This window comes from Mustela nivalis, assembly GCF_964662115.1.
Source record: "Mustela nivalis genome assembly, contig: HAP1_SCAFFOLD_1716, whole genome shotgun sequence".
NCBI lineage: Eukaryota > Metazoa > Chordata > Mammalia > Carnivora > Mustelidae > Mustela > Mustela nivalis.
The window spans coordinates 80840-103786 of NW_028134948.1; the positions used below are offsets into that span (position 1 = coordinate 80840).

Below are 22947 nucleotides of genomic sequence, written 5' to 3' on the forward strand. Positions count from 1 at the left end.
GAGGCTGGATCCCAGGACCCTGAGATCAGGACCAGGACCTGAGCTGATCCCAAGAGTCGGACTCTGAGCCAAACCGAGCCACCCAGGCACCCTTACAGGAAAATAAATGGCCAGGCTAAAGAAAGAGCAGGGACAAAGTGAGGCCTGTCATTAGAAGAGGCGTGTGAGACCTGTTCACCAACGGCAAGGTAACGCGTCGTCTTCTCACTCGGGACTTAACAGATACAGAGAGTCAACATATTTGTGAGATAATCAGATCAATCTGAACTGTGACTTGACATGTCACGCCACTGAGAAATTATGTTGAAATGTTTAAAGAGTGACGATACTTTTGTGGGTCTATCTATGTGTGTGTCGCACAAGGGCAGTTTTGTTCCCTGGGAGATGTTTGGCCACGTCTAGGACACATTCGGTGGTCAGAAGCAGGAGTGAGGAAGACACTCTCTGCCTCTGGTGTGTGGAGACCAGGGGTGCTGCTAAGCATCCTAGTAAGCTCAGGACAGGGCCCTCAGCCAAGAACGATGGGGCCCAAGATGTGGGCAACGCCAAGATTGGGAAACCCTGTTCTGGAGACACATGTTGAAGTAGCTGTGCGTCCAATGACAGGATGAAGATATTTGCTTCAAGGGGCGCCCGGGTGGCTCAGTGGGTTGAGCCGCTGCCTTCGGCTCAGATCATGATTCCAGGGTCCTGGGATTGAGCCCTGCATGGGGCTCTCTGCTCAGCACGGAGCCCGCTTCCCCCCTTCTCTCTCTGCCTGCCTCTCTGCCTACTTGTGATCTGTCAAATAAATAAATAAATAAATAAATAAAATCTTTAATTAAGAAAAATAAAAAAGAAGAGATTTATTCAACATAGGCCTAAATGGGTTAACAACGTAAATGTCCAACAACATGTGAATGAAGAAACAGACTGAGTATATCCATACAAGGCAATGCTATACACCGGTAAAGAAGGAATCAACTACTGATCAATGCAACAAACATGCACGACTTAAACACACAGTCTCCCCAAAAGCAGCTAAAACAGTATACACAATAGGATTCTATGTAAATGAAATTCTATTTAGAAATTCTGTCCTATACAGTGAGAGAAAGCAGCCTGTGGTTGGCAAAGAGAAGGGTAATGGTGGGGTAAAGGAGTGGGAAGGAGCATGAGGAAACTTTCTGGAGTCCTGGAAATGTTTTCATCTGACCACGCTGGTCGTGGTTCTAAAAATGCATACAGTTGTCAAAACGAAAATTAGGCATGTACACCTGAAACTCATGTAACACTGCACATCAAATATACAAAAAATAAAAACAAAAAGCCATACACTTAAAATACACACACTGTACACGATTTCCCTAATCACACTGACTGTAACAAGTATCAAGAGAAGAATCCCACTCATAACTACATCAGAAGGAGTAAAATACCTACGAACAAATTTAACCAAGAAAGTGAAAGACCTGCACGAAACGGAAAAGATGCAATTCATGCAAGGATATCCCGTGTTCATGTATGAATGAGTATTATTAAAATGTCCACACTATCCAAATCAACCTACAGATTCAACGCTATCCCAGCATTTTTCGCAGAAAAAGAACAATCTTAACATTTGTATGAAACCGCAAAACACCCCAAATAGCAAAACAAAAAACAAAAAACAAAAAAACCAGGAGGCACCACCTTTCCCAATTTTAAACTGTTACCACGAAGATACAGAAATCAAACGAAATGGCATTGGCATGAAAACAAATACACAGATCAATGAAAGAGAGGAGAGTTCAGAAATAAACATACATATATGTATAGATATATGGGTTTAATCACATATAATAAGAAAGCCAAGAATATGCAATAAGGAAAAAAAAGAGTAACCTCCATCAATAGTGCTGGGAAAACAGGACAGCCACATGCAAAAGAATGAAACTGGACCACTACCTTCCACCACAAACAAAAAGTAAATAAAAATGGATGAAAGACGTGAATGTAAGACCAGAAACCATAAAACTCCTAGAAGAAAACACTGTCAAGTAAGCTACTTGACTGAGGTCTTGCTGACAATTTTTTGATTTGGCAACAAAAGCAAAAGCAAACAAACTCAGACTAAATCAAATTAAACAACTTCTGCACAGCCAAGAAAAAAACAAAATGAAAAGGCAGCCTGGTGAATAGGGGAGAGTATTTATATATCGTATATCTGATGAGAGATGAACATCCAGTATCTATACAACAGATATTGTATAGATGTAAGACATACATCTATATCTTATACAACTCGACAGCAAAATCTAGTTTGATTTAAAAGTGCCCAGAGGATCTGAGGAGACATTTTTCCAAAGGAGACATACAGATGGCCAACAGACACAGTAAAAAAAAAAAAATGCTCAACATCACAAGTCATCAGGGAAATGCCAATCAAAACCATCGTGAGTTCTATCACCTCGCACCCGTTAGAATGGCTACTATCAAAAAGACTAGAAGACTAGACTAGAAGACGAGAAGTGACCACTGCTGGCAAGGAGGGGAAGAAAAGGGAACCCTTGTGCACTGCTGGTAGAATGGATATGATGTAACCACTACGGAAAACAGTATCCTCACAAAGCTCAAAGTAGAACTACCATAGGATCAAGCAATTCAACTTCTGGTTCTTTATCTAAAGGGAACAAACACTATCTCCCAGAGACAGCGGCATTTCCATGTTCACTGCACCCCTGTTTACGATAACTAAGATATCTCCATCGACAGGTGCAGGGATTTTTACAAACATCAGAGACACATGCACATATGTGTGCATGCACATGCACTCACACACAATTGTTCAGGCATAGAAAGGAACGAAATTTTGCCATCTGTAACAACACAGATGGACCCTGAGGGCATTACACTAAGGGAAGTGAGACAGAAAAAGATACATACTGTATGATCTCACTTAAACATGGAATCTTCAAAACAAAAACAAAAGCAGAAACAAAAACAAACCACCATGAAAAATACTATGAACTCACAAATACAGAGAGTGGATTGGTGGTTGCCAGAGGCAGGGTGTAGGGGTGGGTAAAACAGGTAAGGCAATCAAAAGGAACAAACTTCCCGTTATCAAATAATTAAGGTCTGGGGATGTAATATACAGCTCCATATATGACTCTAGTTAATACTACTATATTGCATACCTGAAAGCTGAGAGTCATTTTTAAAGGTTCTTATTAAAAAGAAAAAAAAAAAAAAAGGATGATGTTAACTAGACTTACTAGGGTGATCATTTCACAATATTGAGAAATATCAAATCATGACATACATATCTGAAACTAATATTATATGTTAATTATACTTCAATTTCAAAGAGGACACTCATTTTTTTAAAAGTACCTTGATTGGGGTGACTTATGTTTTATATGTCTACACTTATGTCAGAACTTAATAAACTATACACTGTAAATATGTACACTTTATGGGATGTCCATTCTAATTCAGTAAAACTTCAAGACAAAAAAAAAAAAACCTAAATGGTGTCTTGAATAATTAGTCCCCTCTTCCCTTTTCCATAAATAAATTGCTACAGACAAACACTAAAAATGTAGATAACTTGAAAAAAGAAGAAACTTGAGTGAGCTGGGAAAACCACTTAAACTGAGCCTATGAAACCAACAACAAATGTCCTTTTCACGTGTGAAACAATCAATATTCGTCAAAATAAGGATCTAGATGGGAAAGCCCACTGTACCAGGAAGTTTCTGACCTAAATCTCATTCTCCGCCATCTCTTCCCCAACCAACTTCCAGCCACCAGTGATCATTTAAAAAGTCTAGACCTATATAATACTTTTGAAGGATTAAAGAATTTGGCACTCATATACATAAACGATACTTTTTTCCCCAAGGATCTGAGAGAGAGAACCCACGTGTGCGTTAACAGGAGAGGAAGAGAGAATCTCCAACAGACTCTGTGCTGAGTGGGGAGCCTGAGGCAGGGCTGGATCAAAGGACCATGACCCGAGCTGAAGGCAGAGGCTTCAACCCACAATGTTTAACATAAACATTTTTAAGTTGGTTCTAGGCAGACACATGGTAATGATATTACACTATACAGAGCTCTGATCAGTCATGGCTTTCAAACACTCTCTCTTTTTTTTTTTTTTACTAAGAACATGTTAATGGAGGAAAAACTCTTGGGAGAATTGGTGAGTTTGCAACTTACGTCTCCAGCTGCGGCAGCCTGCGAGTTGGTGTAAATCCCAAAGGGTCCAGAATCTGAGTAACTGGCGTTCAAAGCGGAAACCTGAAATAGAACGAAATTTTACTGGATGTCATTTTACCAGGGAACACAGGGCCCAATTTCCCAAATAGACAAAAGCCTGGGACCTTCCCGGTACAAGCGAAAGAGATGAATTACGATTTCACGTAACCAGTTCTGGCAAGGGCCGCAGTGTTTTGGATGTGGGTTACTTCTTTCAAAACCATAATGGTTTTAACATTTTTCACTTAAATCTTTCTAAACCAGACTGCTCGCTTTACTTTTTTGCTGGTATTTTCTAACGTTCTTTGATGATTAAAGGTTAACGTCCACATTTATTTATTGTGATCACAGTATTATCACAGCGGCAGGATGGCTGAAGGGTACACACACTGTGGGCTTCAGTATCAGACAAGCCCGCTCTGTTCCCTCTGCTAGTGCTGAGGGCCCCCTTTTTTGCCAATTCACTTACACTTCTCCTACAGACGAAAGTCAAAGGGCTGGGGGAAAATGCTCAGCAGACGTTACCAGATATCCAAGGTAGCCGCAAGTTCAGCCTCAGGACTGGGTATTGCTGTCTGCAGTCTGAGCAGAGTGTTACGCTCCCTGAGGACAACAAGAATGCTCAGTGTCGTGTTTCCCAGTGTTTATGTGGACGCTTTACACAAAGATCACCTAGGCTGTTTTTAAAAGTACAGACTTTCCAGTTCCTCTAACAGATTTACTCAATCAGATCCCCACAGATGCAATCTGGAAAGCCGCATTTCAAAAATAATTCCAGGTGATTCGTAGGCATGTGAAAGTTGGAGAACCACGGGCTTAGCCCATAGAAGGCGTAAGAAGAAATGTTCTTTCAGGATTTGAAGTTTAATGACCATTTTGAGACTATCCTATTCATATCTCCAATTTCCGGCCAAATGCTCAAGTAGGAATTTCCATTAAATGACATCACTGATCAGAACTGAACTGCAGCCACCCAAAAGCATCCTTAACATTCAGAGGTAAAGAGTAGTATGAAGAAAACAGCAGCATGAGCGAGGAAAGAGGAAACATAGAGGGAATTCAAAGAGCAGCAGCTAAATGTGATAAAGGACTAATTTAAGATAACGGTTTTCAAACAATGCTCCAGGGAACGCCAAGGTTCTACGGAGACAATTCCAAGGCATTTGGTGACAAGTAAACATTAAAAAATTTCTTTAAAAGGGAACATTTTTGGTTTAGCATTGCAGCTAGGAAACTGTAGGGGATGAAAAAGGTTCCTCTGCTTTAAAAAAAAAAAAAAAATTGTTTTTTTTGAGAACCATCATTTATGCGGTACCTGGGTGGCTCAGCGGGTTAAGCTTCTGCCTTCGGCTCAGGTCATGATCCCAGAGTCCTGGGCTCAAGCCCCGTATCAGGGCTCTCTGCTTGCTAGGGAGCCTGCTTCCTCCTCTCTCTCTCTCTGCCTGCCTCTCTGCCTACTTGTGATCTCTACCTATCAAACAAACAAACAAATAAATAAATCTTAAAAAAAGAAAAAGAAAAAGAAAAAGAAAATCATCATTTCAGAGAGAAAAACCCTCTAAAAGCCTGAGATACAGGGGAACCATTTTAGATTTCTAAATCAACATGACCATATATAATGAACTCTGCTCCAACCAAAAGCCTGATTTCTGGCCTGACACCCACACATACACCATACACATCTGTTTTGTGAATGAGATGCCTACAGGAAAATCACGTTGTCCTTAAAATAATGACCAGTGCCCCTACTCCCTGCGTTCCTTTGTAATAAAACTTGTGATTCCTGCCTGTATGCTAATTTATAAATCTTTTGAGCTTTTACAAAATGTAAAAAGTAAATGATCCTATAAAAACTGTTCATCCTCCAGAGCACTTTCTTCCCTGTGAAGAGCATGTTCCCAGGAGCGCCTGGGTGGCTCAGTGGATTAAAGCCTCTGCCTTTGGCTCAGGTCATGAGCCGCGGGAAGGAAGAAAACTCAACCAAGAAACACCTCTGTAAGAACCCGGCCTATATAAGAACATGGCACAGGGTGGCAAAAAAGGCAACCAGGTCTAGCCTTAGACCTGTCCCTAGGTATGTTGTAGTGGGCAAGGCCTTGACTGCTCTTGTCTGTAATAAAATTTAAAAATAAAATGAGACTAAAAAAAAAAAAAAAAAAAAAAGTAAAATCAGTAAAAGCAAAATAAAAGCAATACAAGTAGCTACCATGCGTGGGGCGGGGGGGGTGCGCCGGGGTGGTTCAGTGGAGTGAAGCCACTGCCTTCGCCTCAGGTCAGGATCTCAGGGTCCTGGAATCGAGCCCCGCATCGGGCTCTCTGCTGAGCAGGGAGCATGCTTCCTCTTCTCTCTCTCTGCCTGCCTCTGTACCTACTTGTGATCTGTCAAATAAATAAAGAAAATCTTTAAAAAAAAAAAAAAAAAAGCTACCGTGTATTCAGCGCTTCTCATATGCCCACTGCTACACATCATTCTCATGAGTTCTCTTAATAATCCAGAGAAGTTATCCCTTTAAAAACACGGACCTGGGGGATGCCTGGGTGACCAAGTCCGTTAAGCTGCTGCCTTCAGCTCAGGTCATGATCCCAGGATCCCATATCGGGCTCCTTGCTCAGCAGGGAGCCTGTTTCTCTCTCTGCCTCTGCCTGCCACAATGCCTGCTTGGGCTCTCGATCTCTCTCTCTCTCTCTCTGACAAATAAGTAAGTAAATAAATAAAATCTTTAAAACAACGACAACAACAACAACAAAGACCTGAGGCTCCAAGAGATCCAGAACAGCTCAGGCCTGCCTGACAGCCTGACAGTGCCATAAACGCTCCTGTACAAATTAACTCACTCACTCCTCACTACAATCCTATGAAGTCAGGACTGTTATTATTCCCATTTTTCGGATAAGGAGACAGGCACAGAGAGATTATTCAACTTGTCCAGGACACACAGCTAAGCAGTCTACCTCCAGAGCATGGACTCCCAACCACCACGCAATTCTGCTGAAGGTCACTGAGCCAGGCATAAGAGCGAGAGCCGGGATTCAGACCCAAGCTGAGTAATTTTAAACCTCGAAAGCATAACCCTTTCCACTAGGGCAGAAGAGAAAAACAGGCAGCCAGTGGTGCAAACTCAGTGATCTCAGAAATCAGGAAATTTTATTCTCAAATAAAACCAAGACTGGTCTCGGACCAAAGTCCTGAAAAAGAGTTCTCAACTCTAACTCACACACCCACACAGTAACAAGCAACTGGCACCGAGCGGGGGACCGTCCCATCAGATGGGACATGGACACTCGGGTTCACCGTAGTCCTCACCACTCCTGCCTGCCTTACACTGGCCAACTTGATCCATGTGCATCACTCCTGCCTCTGAAGGAATCGGAGTCGGCTACCCCTCCACCCATAGGACAGCCCAAATTCCCTTCACCAAGGTCTGACTCTACAGTAAATGCAATGATAAAAGGAGAACTCAAAAAACTTCTATTAAGGCCAAGACAGAAGTTTCAAAGACTCTGGCCGTAAGTTCGCTGGAAATCAAGAAATCTGGGATGCTGGGCACTGGCAGAATCAATGAAAAAGGAGGTATGTGAGTGGGCAGAGGCAGAAGGAAAAGAGGAAGCGGGAAAACATACTGAGGTTGCTCAGAGAGTGTTGAGCCACCACGGAAATAGAGGCAGAAAGCAAATGTCTCACGCTCCCACTTACCTGTTCATAGTTTATGAACGTGGCGGTGTCAAAACTGCTGGCTGTCCACTTGAGAAGGCTGGCCGGCTGCTCCGGAGTCATATAAACCAGCACACATTGGGTGATCAGGAGTGTTGGCAATCTTACGAGAAGAAAAAAGGCACATCCACATGTATTCATCAAACCGACTCTCTAGGGATGACTGGGTGGCTCTGTTGGGTAAGCACCTGGCTCGGGTCATGATCTCAGGGTAGTGAGATCAAGCCCACATCGGGCTCCCCATTCAGTGGGGAGTCTGCTGGAAATTCTCCCCTCCCCCTGCACACATGCTCTCCCCGCCAAGAAAGAAAGAAAGAAAGAAAGAAAGAAAGAAAGAAAGAAAGAAAGAAAGAAAGTTAGATGTCAAGTACACACTAAAAAAAAATGGGACTCTCTAATGGCACCCATGGGGCAGTACTGGTGGGGCAGTAAAACTCTGTTTTTCACACCCCAGGAAAACAAGACACACTGAACAAGCACATCAACAGTCAATGTACTAATAGATGTAGAACACCAACGTGACCCAAAGTTTCAGACTGTAAAAAGGTGAGCAATGAGCAAGGATTTGTCTCGCTTCTGAAACAGTGTTAAAGGCACGTGGTGTTGTGGAGACATAGCTACAAATTCTCCCCTTCCCCTACCCCCGATAGTCCAAAATGGTGGAGGAGTAGGAGACCTTGGTTTTGGCTGGTCCCAGGAACTCAGTTAGAGAGCTATCACATCATTCTGAACACCCACAAACTCAACCGGAGATCGAAGCATAGCTGCAACTCTACAAATAGGAAAGGGACCCCTTTCTGCAAGGTAGGAGGTGCCGAGAAGTGAATCCGAGGCAACATACCGGAAGATAAACCGTGGGGGTTGGGGGAGCCTCCATAAACCGGCACCACAAAGTGACAGAGCAGCAGAGCACAAAATCGGAACTTTCAGACATCTGTCCTGGCTCACCAGGATGTCCCTGCCTGAAAGGAGCTCCGGTGGTGAAGCAGGGCAGAATCCTGGGGGTGCCTGAGTGTGGCAGAGCTCCTGGGCATCGGAGCAGGGAACACGGCTGCAATCAGAGAGCCCAGGAGGGGGTTCTCAGCTTGGGGTTGCTAGAAACTGTGAACCAAGGCATGGTCAGGTGACTGCTCCCGGACTAGGGGCCCAGGAAGCAGCAGAACCACCACAAGAACCCCCTTCCTCCCCTGGGAGGCGTGGCACGGGTGCACACTGCAGGAGTCGGCACAGTTTGCAGACTTGAAAGGGATCATGTGCCTGAGATAGAAATGCTCGGTCACAGGCTGGATGAGGATGGAGTGTGGTTGGAGACCAGGGAGATAGGAGTGATTGACTGCTTTCCTCTGAGGGCTCACCGATACCAGACTGGATAAAAAAGCAAGACCATGGAGGGCCACCCGGGTGGCTCAGTGGGTTAAAGCCTCTGCCTTCGGCTCAGGTCATGATCCCAGGGTCCTGGGACTGAGCCCCGCATCCGCATCCGGCTCTCTGCTCAGCCGGGAGCCTGCCTCCTCCTCTCTCTCTGCCTGCCTCTCTGCCTACTTGTGATCTCTGTCAAATAAATAAATAAAATCTTAAAAAAAAGCAAGACCATCGATAATCTCTGTCTGCAAGAGACTCATCTTAGACTCAAAGACACCTCCAGATTCAAAGTGAGGGGGTGGAAAACCATTTACCATGCTAACGGACCTCCAAAGAAAGCTAGCATAGCAATCCCTGTATCAGACCTATAGAGATGAACCCAAAGACCAATAATGGATGATGAAGGACACTATATCATAAAGGGTCTATCCAACAAGAAGATCTAACCATCGTAAATATTCATGCCCCTCACATGGGACCAGCCAATTATATAAGCCAGTTAATAACAAAATTAAAGAAACACACTGGTGATAATACAATAATCGTCAGGGACCTTAACACGCCCTCACTGCCAAGGACTGACTGTCTAAGCAGAAGATCAACAAGGAAACAAGGGCTCTGGATGACACCCTGCACCGGATGGACTTCACAAATACAGTCAGAGCATTCCACCCTAAGGCAACAGAATACACAGTCTTCTCGAGTGCACGTGGAACATTCTCCAGAACAGAACACCTACTGGGACACAGATCAGGTCCCAACTGGTACCAAAAGACTGGGATCATTCCCTGCCTATTTTCAGACCACCATGATTGGAAACTGGAACTCAATCACAAGAGGAAAGTTGGAAAGAACTCAAATACACGGAGGCTAAAGAAGAATTTTAAACTTCAGGGAAACCAACGAAAATGAAAGCATAACTGTGCAAAATTCTGGGGATGCAACAAAGAGAGGGAAGTATCTAGTAATACAAGCCTTTCTCAAGAAACAAGATAGATCTCAGATACACAACCAAACCTGACACCTAAAGAAACTGGAGAAAGAACAGCCAATGAAGCCTACACTCAAGAGTAGAGCAGAAATCAATATAATAAAACCAAAAGGACAGGAGAACAGATCAATGACTAGGAGCTCGCTCCTTGAAAGAATTAGGAAGATCGATAATCCCCTGGACAGATTGATCAAAACAAAAAGGAGCAAGGACCCAAATAAACAAAATCATGAATGAAAGAGGAGACGTCACAACCGCACCAAAGAAATACAAACAACCGTGAGGACGTATTACGAGCATCTATATGCCAACAAATTGGGCAATCCGGAAGAAACAGATGCATCCCTGAGATAGATACACGACCAAAGCTGAACCAGGAAGAAATAGAAAACCTAAACAGACCCATAACCAGCCAAGAAACTGAAGCAGTAATCAAAAATCTCCCAACAAACCAAAGTCCAGGGCCAGAAGTCTTCCCAGGGGAAATTCTACCAACGAGCTACACGAGAATTAATACCCAATCTTCCGAAGCTGTTTCAAACACCAGAAATGGAAGGAGCCCTTCCAAACTCTTTCTATGAGGCCAGCATTACCTTGATCCCCAAACCAGACAGAGACCTCACCAAAAAGGAGAATTACAGAGCAATGTCCCTGATGAACGTGGATGCAAAAATTCTCCCGAAAATACTAGCTAATAGGATCCAACGGTACATGAAGACGATTCTTCACCACGACCAGTGGAATTTAATTCCTGGGATGCAAGGGTGGTTCGATGTCTGCAAATCAATCAATAGGGATAGACTACATAGACGAAGGAAAGGACAAGAACCATATGATCCTCTCAACAGAGGCAGAAAAAGCATAGGACAAACTACGGCATCCTTTCTTGATCAAAATTTCACAGTGTAGGGAGAGGTCCATTCCCATATTGGACCTCAATATCATAAAAGCCATCTATGAAACGCCCACAGTGAATACCATTCTCAATGGGGAAAAAGAGAGCCTTTCCCTTTTCCCCTAAGGTCAGGAACACAACAGGGATGTTCAGTATCACCACTGCTGTTCAACATAGCACTACAAGTCCTAAGCCTCAGCAATCAGACAACAGACAACAGAAAGAATAAAAGGCAGGGGTGCCGGCAAGGCTCAGTTGGCTACGTGTCTGCCTTCAACTCAGGGTCCTGGGATCGAGTCCTGATGATGCTCTCTGCTCAGCAGGGAACCTGCTTCTCCCTCTCCCTCCGTCTGATGCTCTGCCTACTTGTGATTTCTCTATCAAATAAACAAATAAAATCTTTTAAAAAGTAAGCAAGAAAGAAAGAAAGAAAGAAAGAAAGAAAGAAAGAAAGGGCAAAGAGGACATGATACTCTATGTGGAAAACCCAAAAAAGACTCCACCCCAGAATTGCTAGAACTCATACAGGAATTCAGCAAAGTAGCAGGATATAAAATCAATGCCCAGAAATCAGGTGCATTTCTATACACTAACAAGGAGACAGAAAAAAGAGAAACTAAGGAGTCGATCCCATTTGCAATTGCACCCAAAACCATAAGATACCTAGGAATAAACCTAACCAAAGAGGTAAAGGATCTGTACTCCAAAAACGGCAGAACACTTATAGGAAAGAAACTGAGGAAGACACGAAGAAATGCAGAAATGTTCCACGCTCATGGACTGGAAGAACACATATTGTTAAAATGTCTATGCTACCTAGAGCAGTCTACATAGTCAACCCAATCCCTATCAAAATACCAGCAACTTTTTTTTTTTTTTTTTTTCACAGAGATAGAACAAATAATCCCCAAACTTGTCTGGAACCAGAAAAGACCCCAGACAGCCAAAGGAGTGTTGAAAAAGAACACCAAAGCTGGTGGCATCCCAATCCCAATCTTAAGCTCTACTGCAAAGCTGTAATCATTCAGAGAGTACTGGCACAAAAACAGACAAATGGATCAATGAAACAGAATAGAGAATCTGGAAATACACCCTCAACTCTATGGTCAACTAACCTTTGACCAAGCAGGAGAGAATATCCAATGGAAAAAAGACAGTCTCTTCAACAAATGGTACTGGGAATATTGGACAGCGGCACGCAGAAGAATGAAACTACACTATTGCCTTACACCATACACAAAAATGGACTCAAAGTGGACGAAAGACCTACACCTGAGACAGGAATCCATCAAAATTGTAGAGAACACAGGCAGCAAGTTCCGTGACCTCAGCTGCAGCAACGTCTTGTCAGACACGTCTCCAAAGCCAAGGGTTAACTAAAGGCAAAAAAATGAACTACCGGGACTTCATCCAGATAGAAAGATTTTTGCACAGCATAGGGAACAGTCGACAAAACCAAGAGACAACTGGCAGGATGGAAGAAGGTACTTGCAAAAGACGCGTCAGATAAAGGGACAGTATCCACAATCTAGAGAGAGCTTCCCAAACTCAACACCCAAAGAATCATCTGATCAAGAAATAGGCAGAAGACATGGACAGACGTTTCTGCAAAGACGACATTCAAATGGCCAACAGACACATGAAAAAATGCTCCGGATCACTGGGCGTCAGGGAAATACAAAGCCAAACCACAAAGAGAGACCATTGCACAATGGTCAGAAAGGCTAATATGTATGCATGCACCAATCTATACGACACCAGCATAAATATACACAAGATTTCTATTCTATGTTAAGTTCCCTAGATAGGGGAAGGCAGGGGAAGGCTCAGGGGCAGTGCCCCAGGGCGATGAGGGGCGGGGCCGGGGCCAGGGCCCCAAGGGCGGCAAGGACTCGCGCAGGGTGGGGGTGGGGGGTCTCCGAGGGCCGACTCACCAAAGGGCTGCTCTGGGACTCCGGCACCGGTCCGGACCCGGGCTCCAGTGTGTGCCGTGGCCCAGTCCCGGGCCAGGACCCCCTGTGCCTGCTGTGTGGTGGCGGCAGGGGACGGGAGCACGCCGCCACCGAGAGAGCCGCCAGCCCAGCCCTCCTGTTGGGAGCCCAGGCCCCAGCCGGCGCAGTCGCAGCGGCGGGAGGGAACGGGCGCGTTCCCCGGCCAGGCTCTGGTTGGCCAGCTGCGGCTTCACCATGGCGACGGCAGGGGGCAGCGGGGCTCCGGCGGGGCAGCTGCAGAAGCGATTCCTAAACTGGTGCACTAGCGCCAGGCCCGGCTGACTCAGGCCTCTGCCGCCCCACACCTGGGCCACTCTGTGCAGAGCGGAGGACCCGCCCACCGGGCACCGGGCACCTCCACCGTCCGGCGCAACCCCACGCCTGGTCTAGGCGCACAGCCTCGGGAGGCCACAGAGGCACGCGCGCAGGCGGCGGCCCGGCCCGGGAACCGCCAAACCAAGGTGCGGGCGGAGCTGTTCCTGCAGGGCTGACGGGGCAAGGAGGGGCAGGACCCTCTGGAGTCTCTGGAGGCTGGCAATACCCAAAGGCTCCGTGAGGCCCGTCGTCTGCGCTGGTGTACACATCCCTGAAATGCACCACGGGTCCCCTCTCCTCGCTGGACGGATGCGTCTGACTGCACTTTCCACCTCAATGAAAGAGATGCTACTGCGTGGAAAGCTCATGCCGCCGCACTTTGTGTACTGCGACCCCACTTAGGGGGACGTCCAGGGCCAGGTGCATTTTCTGGCGGCAGGCACCTGGGTGCAGTCAGGCAGGAGCATGCACGAGGGGCCGCCCCAGGACAGCCAGCCAAGCAGGGGAAGGAGGGCAAGGGCCCAAGCCTGGTGTGGGGAGCTGCCGCGATGAGGGGCCCCAGGGTCTTGGCTGTTCGGAACTACCTGACCGGCCGCGGCTGCCGAGGCGGCTTGCGGGAGCGCGCGCGAGGTGGGGGGGCGCGGGAGCGCGCGCGCTAGGTGCTGCTTGGAAACAATGGCGGTTGGCTTTTGATTCTTAGCCTGGCGCACGCAGGGGTTCTGTGACACTTGGCGGGGTAGTCCGGCTGGACTGGACGCTTTCTCACCGCGGACCAGGGCAGTTGTATGACCGCCAGATGTTCTCCTGGGCTGGTGGGCTGGGCTGTGGCCTAGGCCATACCCTAGGGGCCGTGGACAGCAGCCACACCTCTTTGACCAGGGACATCTCTGATATTCACAGACATGTGCTGGGGAAAGGGACCTTCCCTGGGGACGCCATGGATGTGGCTGATGTCATCTCATCCCAGACACAGATCAATAGACGCCTCCCTGAGGCAGAAACGCTGGAGGCTGAAGTGACTCACTGGAAGATGTTGTGCCCGTGTTCCACCCAGGGACCAAATACCATCGACCCAGAAACAGTGTGGAAACTGAAGAGCCACATCAGGGACCTACAGCAGAAGCAGATGCGGGAAATGGACAAACATCAGCTGGAAGTGGCCGTGTTGCAAAACACCCACCGGCAGAAGCTGGCCGACCTCACTGACCGGCACCGCAAACAACTGATGGACTACCAGCGACAGGTGCAAGACCTGCAAAACCGAGATGCTGCCGGGAACGTGAACCGTGACCTTCTGGAGGAGAGGGAAATGGATCTCAGAAGGCTGAAGCAGCAGCTTACACAAATGCAGCGGCTCAACGACAGTCTGAACAACCTTGCTTCCGACCTCCGAGCAGAAAAGGAGAAGTTGGTTCGTCAGCTCCAAGACGCAACCCATCAGCTGGAGGAATCCGTTCTGCGCAACAACGAGGATTCCCTAAAGAACAACATCGCCGTGAGGGCTTTAAAGATAGAGAAAGGACGGTTAGTGGCCAAACTGTGTCGGGCCGAAAAGAAGCTTTTCCAACACAAGACGGAACAAAGCCTCAGAGAATGGTCACCCGCAGACAATGGCCATTCCGTTAAACTCGGTCAGGAGAAAGACCTGGAGATACTACACCTCCAAGAGAGGATCGAGCAGATGGACGCCGAGCACCAGGAAACGAAGGAACTGCTGTCCTTTGCTTTGGAGGAGCAGAACCAACTGACAGAATGCCTCAGGGAGCAAGAGGAGTACATCAAGGAACTCCGAGAGAGGCCAGAGCTTCAGGAGGAACTCGGCCAGTCGACCGAAACCTTCAGAAGCCATGACGTCTTACCCGCATCCGTGGAGGACAAAGACGTGCGTCTCCCATCCACGACCGACCAACACCCTCCCGTGGACCAAGACCCGGAGCGCCTCACACAACAGAGTCGCGCTGTCCCTCTGGTTGACCCGAAAGTCCTAGAGGAGATTGAAGAACTCGAGTGTGAGGTCTTTCAGCTCAACAGGTTAAAAGATGATCTCGAGGAGGAGATACAAGAACAACAGAAGATCATTCACAACCAGCAGCAGGGGAAGAGAGCACTGCTTCAGTCCTTACAGGAGCAGAAGGAGAAGGTGGACCGTCTTCAACACCGGCAGGAGGAGATGAACACCGAACGCGCTCAGCTCCTCGCAGCCAAAGACGAGATGATTCGGAATCTGCAAGTCACGCTGGAAGAGCTGAGAGCCCAGTTGCCCGACAAAAGCCCGCACATTCCGAGAGAACCCTGTGAGGACGAGGAGGTGCGAGCAAGCCAGCCTCTCCCCAGGGAGAACGCAAGTGAAGAGCGTGATCCATCTCAAGCTGAAATTCAAAGGTTAGTCCAAGGGATCCAAGAACAGGACCCGGAGGCGAAGCTTCTCACTGAAGAGAACGTCCGGCTGACCGCGCAAGTGGATCGGCTCTCCAGAGAGGAGATCGGGAAACTCACTCGGATCATCCAGCAAAAGGATGTGGAGATTCAGGGTCTTTCCAGCAGAATCTCGGAGGCTTCTCACAGCCAGAACAGGCACGTGGAACAGCTTCAGCAGCAGTTGCAAGAGTGTGCTTTGAAAAGCCAACAGATCTTGGCCATCCTGAACGAGAAGATGAGGGAGAAGAGCCATCTGGAAAGGGACTATCACGAAATGACCCATCGACTTGCTGCCAAGGAAGCGGACCTCCAGAGGGCGCAAGAGGAAAACCAAAAACTGTCCACCAGAGTGGAAAGCAGCGGCCAGGAGGTGTGTACAGAAAGGATTCGGGACTTGTCACACGTGATTCGAGAAAAAGACCTGGAGGTGGCTGCGTTGAGTCAGCTATGCCAGACCTTCCTGAGGATCCTGCAAACACCCAGCCCTGGTCATGGGGTTCGAGGAGGTCGAATCCATCAGTTCCAGCAGCTTCTCCAGGAACGGGACACGTTAACACAGCGAGTGAAGATCCTGGAGGAGTGGAAAGAGCAGGTGCTGACCACCGTCCAAAATCTGAAGCGGGAGTCCCCCCAGCTTCAGACACATCTGCGACAACTGCAGGCGTGGGCGTGCCCCAACAGCGAGAACGTTCTGAAACCGCAGGCAGCCTCTCTGGACCAGATCCCAACTTACCAGGGACATGAAATAAACTTCCACGAGCTAGAGAAGGAACTGGCCCAACTGCAGCTCCGCATCGGGGAGCTCTGCAATGCCAAGGACCTCCTTTTAGGGAACCTTGGTGTGATTTTCCTCCAGACCTCCAGCGACTCCCGGAAGGCCGTGAAATCTGACCCCGTGAGTGAGGCCTCTCAGGTGATCGGAGAGGAGGTAGAAGAGCTCCGAAAACCAGGGCGAGGAAAAGAGACAAGGATCCGAACCCTCCGGGAAGATCAGCAGAGATGGATTGCTTCGGGGGCCGCCACGGGGGAAGGAGAAGGCAAAGCACGGGAACACAGCGATGCCGATTCCCACACGGAACGGCCGACGGAGAAACCGGCCCTTCTGCGAAACTGCCTTCGGGCTCAGGAGCTCCGAACCCAAGCGAAAAGTGAGGAGCTGCTTTCCTTACAGGAGAAGCTCTGTGGCCAGCTGAGTGAGAACGAGCTGCTGAGGCAGGCGGTCACCAATCTGAAGGAGAGGGTGGCAGACTTCGAAGTGGACGTGTGTCGCCTGAGAGAGGAAAACGCCAAGATCGTGGAACGATCTAGAGAACAGGACATGGAGAATCGGGCGTTGCAAGAGACCAATCGGCTGCTGTCAGTGACGCAGAGAGAGGAGGCATCCCAGCATGCTGCGATGAGAGAGAAGGCCCTGGCCTTGGAGCAACTGCTGCGAGAGAAAGAGGAGGGCGAGACCGGGGAACTGAACCGGCTCGCCGCCGCCGTTCGCTCCACGCAGGAAAAGGCAGCTGCGTGTCAGCGGGAGAGAGATGACGTCGTGTTGGCACTGACACAGAAAGAAACGGAAGCCCGCGCCCTCCAGAAGGAGGTTCACCAGCTACGAGAGAGAGAGCTGCGCCTCACCCAGGAGCTGGAGAGAGGGCGGCAGCTCGCTGCAGAAGCCCAAGATTCTCGTCGCCGGGAAGCTTTGGCCTCGGAGGACCGAGTGGCTCAGCTGAGAGAGGAAGTGACGGTCTTGCAGGGAAAACTCGTTTGTTCTTCCGCTGCCATGCAAAAGGCCAGCCACGGAGACAGGCTGCAGGTAGCGTCGCTGCGGGAGCAGCTGCACGTGGTCACCCAGCAGAAGGAGGAAGCTGTGCTCCGGCTTGCCGCCTCCCAGGAAGAGGGAAGGCGCTGTGATCAGACCCTAGCGAGCCTGAAGCTGGAACTGGCCGAATGGATGGAAAAGGCAGACGCCCTAGAAGGAAACCTGAAGTCCTTACAGGGACGTTTGCATCAAACCAATGCCGACTTGGAGGAGAAGGAGGACCGACTCCAAGAGTTCAAGAAACAGAACGAGGTCCAGCAGGAAATCCTGGAGGACACACAGAGGAGACTGATGACCTTAGTCAGTCAGTCCGAAGGAATGGCGGACAAAGCCCTCCTAAGGAGACTCTTCGTGGGAGCTCTCCAGGCAGCGGATGCGGAGCGGCAGGAAGCGTTGAGCTTGATGGCAAGCACGCTGGGGATCCGAGAAGACCAGCTGCGGCAGCTGCGCAGCCGGGAGCCCGCGGGTGTGCCCAGCGGGGGGACTGGGGGGCCTGGATCCAGAAGCGCCCCCAACACCCCTGCGAAACCAAATCACCAAGCTGTGGCCCATCGTTCCTTTTCAGACCTTTTTGTCCAGTTTCTAGAAGCGGAATCTCATTCAGCTTTTCCACCGCCAAAACCCTCTGCTCGTGTCGTGAAGCCCCCAGATTCAGGAGGAAGGGGAAAGCCGCCTAAGAAACAAGGCCCATCACGACGGAACGCTACCCTGGCATCCACACCCGGAAAAAAGGACGTCAAGCCCCGCACCACAGCTGTGTCTCTTATTAATCCACCTGGACCGCAAATGGATGGATCGGAGCACCTTCTTCTAAATGCTGTCACTGACGCTTTACCCGTGTACACGCCGCATATACTATCACCTGCCCAGAAGGTTGGAAAGGCGGCCAAAGACCTCTCAAAGAAATAGACGATTGTGAGCCAGAGTGACACCACGCTTTGAACATCCCAAGTCACTCTGCGTGTCTACCTTATCTCCTAATGTTCTTTTTCAAAATGCCAAATGTTTCACGGTTTTGCTTTCAGCTGAAGAAACAGCTTTCTTTTATGACTTAACAAAAAAGGGGTCTCTCAATGACTGCAGAAGTATTCGCCAAAGTGAAAACACCGGTGACTTCCTTTTTATGTGTTAAGATCTTATTTATCGTTTCGACAGAAATTGAGGGCACACGTACAGGGGGAGCACCAGAGGGAGAGACAGAAGCAGGCTCTCCCCGGAGCAGGGATCCTGACCTGTGACCGGATCCTAGGACCCCCGGATCATGACATGAGCCAAAGACAGTTAACAGACTGAGCCACCCAGATGCCACAGCAGTGGTGACGTTCGTAGGACAGTCGACACTGATGGCCTTGGAAGCTGTGGTCTGTAATGCTGGAAGGTTTACACAAGGGCCAAGCGTCTACGGATACCTTATGCAGAGAACACATCAACTTGTTTCAGTGTTCCAAATGTATCAGATACACGACCACACAATCCTTGTATGGGAAACCAGGTGACTAGCACAAAAGTACACGATGAAGAGGACGTTTTAAAAAAAAAAAAAAAAAAAAAAAAAAGTTTGCTTTTCCCAGGTAAGTCTCATTTCTCTTAATTTTTTATCTTCTAATTTTTAAAAATCATTTCCTTTTCTGTTGTCTGCAAAAGCACGCTATGGCTAACCTGATTTCTCTCGGGCCTTATGTAGGTTGGCCTGCTTAGGAGTATACTACTTATTCTCTGACTTGCTTCCCACCCCCAACCCCGCCAAATCACTCTGCCTTAGAGACCAGTTTTGAAATGGGAATGAATTCCATCTTATTCTTAAATGGAAAACCCAGCGGCTTACGGTTCTGCCCTAAGTTCTAGAAGTAGCTCCTCTTGATCATCCTTTAAGCGGTTTGTAACTGGAAGGTCCATGGTCGACTCCCTTGTTCATTTCTTCAGAAGCCCCTTCAAATCTTCATTTGCTGGATCATGGCGCAGGCTGTCAGGGAACTGGAGCTTACTTGGGAAGAAACTGTGCCTGGTCCCCGTGCTAAGGAGGGCTTGTTGGCCAGGGGATCCGATCTGGGGGAGCAGAGTGGGAAGGGAACTTGGGGTGAGGCCATCCGAGGCCCTCCAAAGTTACCGGATGCCAAGACAACACTTCCTATTGAACCTTCACCTCAGGCTTTCCATCAGAACGGACTCTGATATATGGACATCCATTTCCTGCTGAGACTCTTAAGGCGTAGGACAGGTGCTTCTCTAGGATGTGAAGCTGTCATGTGACCAGGAGGGAGACGTGGTCATCAAATCCAAAATGTAGTAACTTCCATTGATGTTCACGCAGTTGATCCCAAGGGAATCGCTGGGTGGCCAAGGGGTAGAAGGAAGAGCGGACGTCCTCCGGCACCATGGAATCTGGCAATGCACTGTGGACAGAAGCCCCCACCTCCACCTGCAGGTAGGATATGCAGACTTGGGCTTCAGCCTGGAGCGGGAAGGCCTTGGGAACTATATTCAGCTGGTGGTGGTGGTGGTGGTGGTGGGCGGGGGGGGGGGGGGGTCCCATGACCCAGAGAAGAATGGACAGCTGGAGAGGAAGGCTCAGAGTCTGTGAGAGATGCTGTTTCCAGGAGAGCCCAGTGCATGGCCAGCAACTGCTGCTCTCATGGTCTCTCACCAGGGCCGAGGAGGGCCGTTTCTTGCATTGGGAGCCCATGGACGATTGACAGATAGCATGGACAGAGAGTCCAGGGACTCCAGGAAGCAGGAGAGGAGGCTGCTACAGCCTTTTGACCTGGGCACGAACAGCTGGTTTTTTCCTCAAGCTTTTTGTTTTTGTAGTTGAGAGAGCGCCCTGGCTGGAAAAGGGGGTGAAAGGGAGAGGGAGAAGCGGGCTCCCCGCCGAGCAGGGAACCCCCTGCCAGGCTCCATCTCAGGATCCCGAGATCAGGACCTGAGACAAAGGCAGACGCTTCACCAACTGAGCCACCCAGTCACCCCCAACAGGTCAATTTTGCTTGCACAGATCCGAGAGCCTTCTGTTGAGGGGAGACCCTCCCCCCTCTGCGTGGGCTCGTTAACAAGGAACAGCTGAAATGGGTTTCTGTAAAACCGATAAACAAGGAATATGTTGCCTCCAGTACCCAAAAAGTACGGAAAGATGGTGGACTTGTATGTCCTTTTTTCTTTGTAAGGATTTTACTTAGGGACTTGACAGATCACGAGAGAGAGAAAGACACACAGACAGAGAGGACAAAGGGCTGGTAGGGGCAGAGGGAGAGGGAGAAGCAGGCTTCCTGCTGACCAGGGAGCCTGATGCAAGGCTTGTTGCCAGGACCCTGAGATCAGGATCTGGGCCCAAGGCAGACCCTTGACTGACAGACAGAGCCACCCCTGCAGGTCCTTAACGAGTGTGCCCAACAAATATCCTCACAGTAGGATCTCCTGGATGTGATGTCCCATCTGTATTCCCGGAGAAAGACGAATGCGCTAAGATCCTGCCCACAAAGTTTGCCTGTTTTAGAGCAGAGCGGTTTGGGTGCCCCGCGCGTAACAAGGTAAATCCTGTCTCCTTCAAGGTCAAGGCACATGCGACCGAGAGGCACTGAACAGAACATACTGGCCAAATGTATTAGAGCAAAATATTCACCCTCGTTAAATCTGTGGGGCTCCCTCATGGCTTTTTCAACGACTTAACCTCAAAGAGAAAGCAAGAGCAAAAGCTAGCAAAGGAGCCGGGGCCCGGGGTGGTGGCAGGGACAGAAAGGCAGAGGCGGAGAAAATCCCAAGCGGACTCCACCCTGAGCACACAGCCCGACATGGGACCCTAGCCCATGACCCTGAGAGCCTGACCTGAGCCAAAAGCTCAACCCACTGAGCCCCCCAGGTGTCTCCGGTGTTTTCAGGGTACAGGGGTTTATTTTATCAGGGACGGTAAGACAAGCAGATACACAAGGAACTCTCACAACGCAAGAAGCTTTCATCGACTCCCTGATCCCAGGAGAGAGGAGGTCCTGAGAGCCATGGAGGGCCACCCAGGGAAGCACCAGGGGCGGTCAGGAGAAAGAGGGAGTGAAGGGACAGACGACACGGGCAAGACCCTTTACTGTGGTTTCCATGGCAAGGGGCAGGTGAATCCGGCTAAGCACATTTAAGACTGCCTAGTCGGTGTCATGTCAGTGGGTTCCGGGACACAGTGGTGTCTGTCTGGAGTAGTCTGTCCCTGCCCCTGGGGTGATCAGGGCAGGGGATAGTGGCCCAGAGTGAGAGTTTCTTACAAGAGGTGGTTGGGGGTAAAGGCTCCAAATTGGTTGCTTTACATGTGAAAGCTCTGCCTGTAGGCAAGCTGCGGACCATCTCTAGGAATTAAGTAAGCCTGCCAGGGAAAGTCCCTCCAAAGTCAGCAAGGCCCGAGATGTCAAAGCAGGAAAGACAGAAGGCAGAATCTATGGTTCTTATACTCGCTATAAACAGAGCGTGCATTAAGTCCGTGAAGGTCAGCCAACCGGTGCATCTTGGCAACAGTACACTTCATTCAGAACCTACGCTGTAGAGGCACAGGAGGCAATCGGCCTCCTTGGAATTTTGCCAATTAAATTATTTTAGTGAATTTATGATTTCCTTTTTACTTTTTATTGGTTAGAGATTTGATGTATTCATTTAAGAGAGCGAGAGAGCGAGAGAGCGAGCAAGCAAGTGGGACAGAGCAGGACCCCGGGGGAGCAGCAGGGAGAGGCAGAGGGAGAAGCAGACTGACTCCTTGCCCAGCAGGGAGCTTGACATGGGGCTCTATTCCAGGATCCCGGGATCAAGACCTGAACTGAGGTCAGGTGATTAACCATGTGAGCCACCCGGGTGCCCTTGTAAATGTTGGATCTACAACCGGGTCAAATTCTGAACCTACGATGAATTAGTTCGTGGGGGCCCCGGGGGGGGGGTCCCCCTACCTCCTGTATTCAGTTTTCTCTCTCCCACTCCTCCTTTGCTCGGGTTTGTGTCTTCCTGGATATACTGGGGGTGGGGTGGGGGGGTGTCTTTTGCCCTGCTCCTCGTTCTCGGTTTTTTCTTCCAGAGAGTCTCAAGTCAGCATCATCAGCCTTGGGGCTAATGTCGCGGCGAGGGTTGTATGGTCGCACGCCTCCTGGCGGAAGTCAAGGTGGGACCGGATCCCCTCAGTGTGCCATTCTTACATTTCCCTGCGTCGCGGCCTCCCTCCTCCGTTGCACCCACAACACAGAGGGTCACCCCCGGGGCTGTGCTTGGGGTGTG

At 48.9% G+C, this 22947-nt stretch overlaps 1 pseudogene across 1 annotated transcript; it reads left to right on the top strand.

Moving 5' to 3' along the window:
- The first annotated feature begins 14622 nt into the window (after positions 1-14622).
- Positions 14623-18621, top strand: LOC309858010 (thyroid receptor-interacting protein 11 pseudogene; annotated as a pseudogene). Its single transcript has one exon. The product of its transcript is annotated as a thyroid receptor-interacting protein 11 pseudogene (transcript).
- The last annotated feature ends 4326 nt before the right edge of the window (positions 18622-22947 follow it).